Source organism: Ruditapes philippinarum, unplaced genomic scaffold, assembly GCF_026571515.1.
Source record: "Ruditapes philippinarum isolate M1 unplaced genomic scaffold, ASM2657151v2 ctg6728_1_1_1_1, whole genome shotgun sequence".
Taxonomy (NCBI): domain Eukaryota; kingdom Metazoa; phylum Mollusca; class Bivalvia; order Venerida; family Veneridae; genus Ruditapes; species Ruditapes philippinarum.
The window spans coordinates 75,260-81,259 of record NW_026866303.1 but is presented as its reverse complement, the minus strand read 5'-3'; the positions used below and the strand labels follow the sequence as shown (position 1 = coordinate 81,259).

At 30.1% G+C, this 6,000-nt stretch overlaps 1 long non-coding RNA gene across 1 annotated transcript; it reads left to right on the top strand.

Moving 5' to 3' along the window:
* The first annotated feature begins 489 nt into the window (after positions 1 to 489).
* LOC132732066 (uncharacterized) lies at positions 490 to 2,272 on the top strand. The gene is made up of 3 exons (XR_009625976.1): positions 490 to 652; positions 1,634 to 1,768; positions 2,170 to 2,272. It is a non-coding gene; the product is annotated as an uncharacterized LOC132732066 (long non-coding RNA).
* The last annotated feature ends 3,728 nt before the right edge of the window (positions 2,273 to 6,000 follow it).

Genomic DNA, 6,000 nt, shown 5'->3' with positions numbered 1-6,000 from the left:
CCACAAGAGCAATTGATTTAAAAACAGACTGTTTACGAATGCAAATTAAATAGTATGTTTCTGAAAACAACCAACATAACACATTGATAAAAATGTAGAACAGTTCATTATAATGGGTTCCTTTTCCAGCTAAACAGGACATAACAATACAATTATGTTTTTAAAACATTGATAGTACCATTTCCGTAATAAACACAACAATAAATGACACTAAAACAGTTGTAATCATTGTAATATTAAGCTCATGTTTCAAAAACGAAAAACAACTACATTTTGAATACAAAAATGTTTTATCTTAAACAACTTGTGTTAAGTCATCAACATAGTTAAATATCGCCTTGTCATTATCGGCACCAATCAATCGTTTGAACATTCATGTATAAAGTGTTTTTACAACACGATTTACATTTTGTTATTGTGAAGGAAACATCAGGATTTTACCACATGAAACAAGAAAATAGATATATCCTGGATGCTGTTTTCGTATATAAGATCGTCAAAATTAATCTCATTTATATCTGATCTGCTTTCATTAACTACTGGTTTTTATAGAGTGAGGTTGGAATATTTATTTTTGCAATGAATAAGTTGCTTTTGGTTTTGTTATTGGTAGGCTGCATCACCATGGCGATGCTTCCTGACGTAGCAGAAGGTAAGATACATATTATGTATATACAAATACATTGTATTATACGACAGGAGTTTTCAACAAATTTAACTGTTTAAAAAGATTCAGTTGTTTTTTAATAATGTTTTTAACATCCATTTACTTAAGTTGATCCTGATGTTTGTAGACTATTAATATATTTTCATTTTATCCTTGTTAAATCGTAAAACAACTTGATTTTTAAAGACCATTATGCCTTCGAAGTACTACTCAAAAACGTTTTGATATTGATATCCTGTTTGAGTTTCTAAGAAATACACATCTGCATTATAGATGCACTTCTTTTTTCTTCTTTTTCTCTGTTGGCCATTGGTAAAGTTAAAGTTGATAAGTGTTTTGTATGGAAGTCAAAATACTACTTTTTTACATTTTGTTATCTTTACAACACATTACCACACGGTTCGCGCTACTTTCTTCAGCTGTTAAACATCTGACATACTTTAAATATATTAATTAAACATCCTAAATGCATGTTTCACATTCCTAAAATATTAAAGATATGGATTTCTGAGTCACAGTGTGCCTTTTACAAACCGTCATAAGTCACATGGTGTTGTGCAATTTCTGCGATAAAAGAATTATCAAGTTTACGTATCAACATTACCATCGTGTAATGATAGGTCCAATTATTTTGTAAAAAAATCTCGTTCTCATTTATAACTTTAATTATCAATTTAAAGGAACATCAGACATTGTAAAAGTAATAGAATTTTATATTACTGCCCTGCACAATTATAAATATTTCATGACATCATGTATTGAATTGTTTCGTCTTTGTTCCCATCTTGATAATTTATTTAAGAATCATCTTGCATTTTAATATTAAACAATACAAACTGTAAACCTTCAATGCTTACAAGTACATACATAACCCAGTTATAGAAAATGACGAAGGAAATTGATGATTTATGAGTTTTTGTTTATATCAATTTAATAAGCTACAACATTATTTCGTAATCATTTCAGCCCAATACCGACCTGGTGGTGGTGGACGTTGTAGCTGCAGATATAGTTGTTGGTATGGAGAATATTCAAGAGGACACTGTGGGTACGGAAGACAGCTTTGTTGTAGAAGACGATGGGGAGGATGGGATTAAAGTGGTGAATATTCCCTATGATCTTAATTTGAAAATAATATTATGCACATATAATTTTGAAAGGAAATATTGTACATGTAAAATAATTTAGCGTTATGCAATATTATAGAGGAAAAATAAAATAGTCATAGTGTCTCAGCCAGGTATATTAGCAGCAAGCAATAGAAAGTCATACACACGAGAAAAGGAAAAATGGACATTTATTTATTCTCGCACATACTGTTTCACTCACGTTTACACATTTATGCAGAGGAACATTTCATACTTTGAGTAGCCCCACCCGATTAGTTTCAGGCTAAATTTCATGTTATGGTTATGAACTAGTATTCATTATCTGTTTAAGTATAATTATTGACAATTAACAAGTCCATTTATTGCTATTTGTTATCTTTCCTCTATTTTCAGGTTCAATTTATTCATCAGAGTTACCAGATATTTTGTCTACAAGAAATGAAGGAAAAGAAAAACATATTAAAACTGATTCATTTTGTGATTTACTGAATAAAAACATTAATAATGTTATAACATTTCCTATCTTATCACTTTTTACATGTATGCACTATTTAATGGAAAAAAGGTTTCATTATACTTGCTATCATGTGACATATATTCAATCATTCTGAACCGTACACTTTTGAAATAGCATGTTTAAGAATTAAAATTAAAGTCATTAAATGTCATTTTAATGCCAAATAATCCAATACAAAACAAAATATGTGGTTGTAAATTGTGTCATACCCGTTTAGAATATTTTGCAAGCCCTATTCATTAAAACATACGTCAAAAAATAAAGAAAAAGATGGGTCTTAAAACAATTATGGCAAAAATATGGATCGAACCATAGATTAATATATTAGTTAATCACTCAAACGACTGAGCTATTGCGGATATGACAAGAACATAAGCATTCAGATAATGTGACTTTTCAAAACATTAGTCATATACTACAAACTAATTTCCATAATCTATCCGGACAGAACCGAAGGAGAATCGAATATTTAAATGAGTGCTACGTATAATGTATTTATAATTGACAGGTCAATAAAATCAGACTATATGAAAAGAAAAGTTACCCCAAAAATGTAAACAATGCTATAACGGTTTTTATTGTAAAAAGTTCACATATCATTGATATTTGATTAAGTTGAAAAATAAAATATTATCAAATATATATGAATGCATGACCTGAACCCAGTGACCCAAAACACTACTCCAACATAAAAGACTAAAATATATTCTTCTCTTCTAAATATGAGAAATTGAAAAAGAATTCAAATGCTGTATTAGAAAAAACTGTAAATACGTATGGTTAGGACATGTGACCGCAAACTGTATAGGCAAAAGCTAAAAAAATATTTTTAGCACTGATGACCTGGGCAGCGTTATACTAACGTACTTACACCTAAGATTTGCGTAAGTTTTAACTTACGTAAGATTTTTTTTTACGTAAAGGTGTTTTACTAAAAATTTGCGCAAGTAAGAATTTCGTAAGTTTTTACGTAAAGTTCCGCTTAAAATTTGTTGACTTAAAACTTACGTAAAAAAGACTGACATCATCAATGAATTATGGCAGAGAAGGAAAGCTAGAATCTCGGATTAATATTACATATAACTTCGTGCTAGAATTTAGAGACAGATGTGACTGGTAATATATTTTAATGGTGAAAGCGGCTCTACAAAAGTAAAATCTAAGTAAGGAAAGGATAATGTGGCTTTACGGACTTGTTGAAAATGAAAATTAGTAAATATAAAAAAACTGTCAGCTTAAAGAGAAAGCCTTTTAACTATTATATTCTTCCCCACAAATATACCGGTTCCCCATACCGCCCTTAGTCGTGGTTGAGCTCGACCTCATGTATTTTAAATCAGTTGTAAAGTGTTTTATATTATTTCATGCTAAATATAGATTTATTGAGAATTTTATAAATTACATATAATGTTAACTGAAACTCTGAAACTGCAATTTAATACTGTATCAAGTAAGTGAAGACGGGATAGGAGAGTATCTAAATTGATGATGAACTTTTTGTGTGCATTAAATTGTATGATTTGCAAATGTACATAAAAGTATCTGTTGCAGTTGTTTTTATAGCAAATATTCAGATATCATAACTTCACTAAAATACTTAAAGGTTACACTACAATGATGACTACAAACTTAAATAGCTTTTGTTTGCGTGTGGCATTTTTGTGTCATCTTTTTACGCATGTTGTTCGCATGGTGTAATTTTAATCGTTAAAATCAAGGGGTTTTCTTTTTAATTGATAGGTATTAAATCAATAAATACAATAAAAATAAATAAATAACATAACAAATAAATAAATACATAAATACATGTAAATAAATAAATAAATAAATAAACAAAAATATTTTTGTTTAAGTGATTAAGGTATACATTTCATATAAAAATGAGAATAAAAAAAATCCACATTTTCACTTGCGGACATTGTCGTTCTTTCACTTCTCAAAACAAATAAAAACTCTTAAAATATCCTCTATGATGGATCATATGCGGTTCTCCTTAATGCTCTTTAAATACATTTATTTTAAAATCGAGAGAAACCCCTGTGTGGTTGATGGCACAATATGCACTTAAAATACGAACTGCACAGCAACATTCCTGATGACGCTACGAAATTCTAGTTTAGCCTTGTTTAAAAATGTCTTGTGGTCATTGAAAATTACCAAAACGCTTCTTTATTGACTAATTCTTAAAACCTCCTTTGAAGAGTTACGCACGATTTTAACGTAAGTTTAAGAAAAAACTTACGAACGTTTTGTGGAACACACTTACGATTTAAACGTAAGCGTAAAATTACGATAATTCTTACGTTAAAACTTACGTAATGTTAGTAAAACGCTGCCCTGGAGCTAACTGGCCCCTAACTCTTTTCAAAGTGAGAAGACAATTTATGTTCATTCCAATAATAAAAGGTATTTGTCAAAAGAAAAATGTTTCACATTCTAAAGTGATAAAGTATTTTTTGGCACCCCTGACCTTGACATACTGACCTCTAATTCTATCCAAGGGAAGAAGGTCATGAAAGTTATCTTCCTGCCAAATATGAAATTCGTCTGTAATGAAATAAATGTGGTATGGTAAAAAGTGTAAAATTATATTTTAAGCACTGGTGACCTTAACCTAACTGACCCCTACCTCCTTTCAAAGATAGAAGAATTCCCATGTTTAATATTCCTACTGAAAATAAAAGACATCTGTCAAAAGAAAAATGATAAACATGTAAAAGTTAAAAAAAAAATATTTTGGCACCCCTAAAATTGACCCACTGGCACCTTATTCATATCAAATACATAAAGGTTGTATATGCAAAAGTTTAAATATCTATTTTTATTACTGGTGACCTTGATCGACTGACTCGTCGCTCATTTCAAAGGAAGACCGCATAAGATGTTAACCTAAAAATATGAAAAACGTATGTCAATAAATAAAGTCTGTGTAAGCAATTAAAAATTTATTATTGGCACCCATGACATTGACCCCTTACCCCAAACTCAATCCAAAAGCAGAATATCATGCAAGTTATTTCCTTCTTAGTATGAAAAAGATCTGTAAAGGAATAAAGGCTGTATGAGCAAAAGTATAAAAAATCTATTTTAGCCGGCTGACCCCTGACTAATGCAAAAGATTGAAGACTTTTCAATTTATGTTCCTACCAAATATAAGATAAGGGAAATAACTGGGAAATATGGATGCACAGCTATATAACTTGGCAATTACGTTAACTTTGTAATGATAGGTTAGCATAAAAATCATGAAGCCATTAGTATAGGAAGAACTTGCCGGTTAAGGTCAACCACAATCATATTGTTAGTGCTGATAAAAAGGGCAAGAACTTGAAAAAATGAAAGCTATAGTTATATTACTCGACCAGATTATGTACTTTGTATTGATTAGTAAGTGTGTAAATTATTAAGCCATGGCTATAGAAAAAAAGAACAATCAAACTGACCGTTTTAGTTCAAAACGTTTTTATAGCTTACTCTGTTGTAGGTATGTCACTTTAAGTTAGCATACAAGTTATTTTGTGAAATTAATTTAACACAAGGGACTTTTTTTTAGAAAACACTATTATAAAATTTAACAAAGACTCAGAATCCCTCGGAAGCATAAATCAGAACGAAATTACATAATAATTGCAGACTCGGTTTGAGTCTGAACATGATGGATAATGAATAAGTGCAATATCCCTCACGCCCCCTAGCACCGGCTTGAG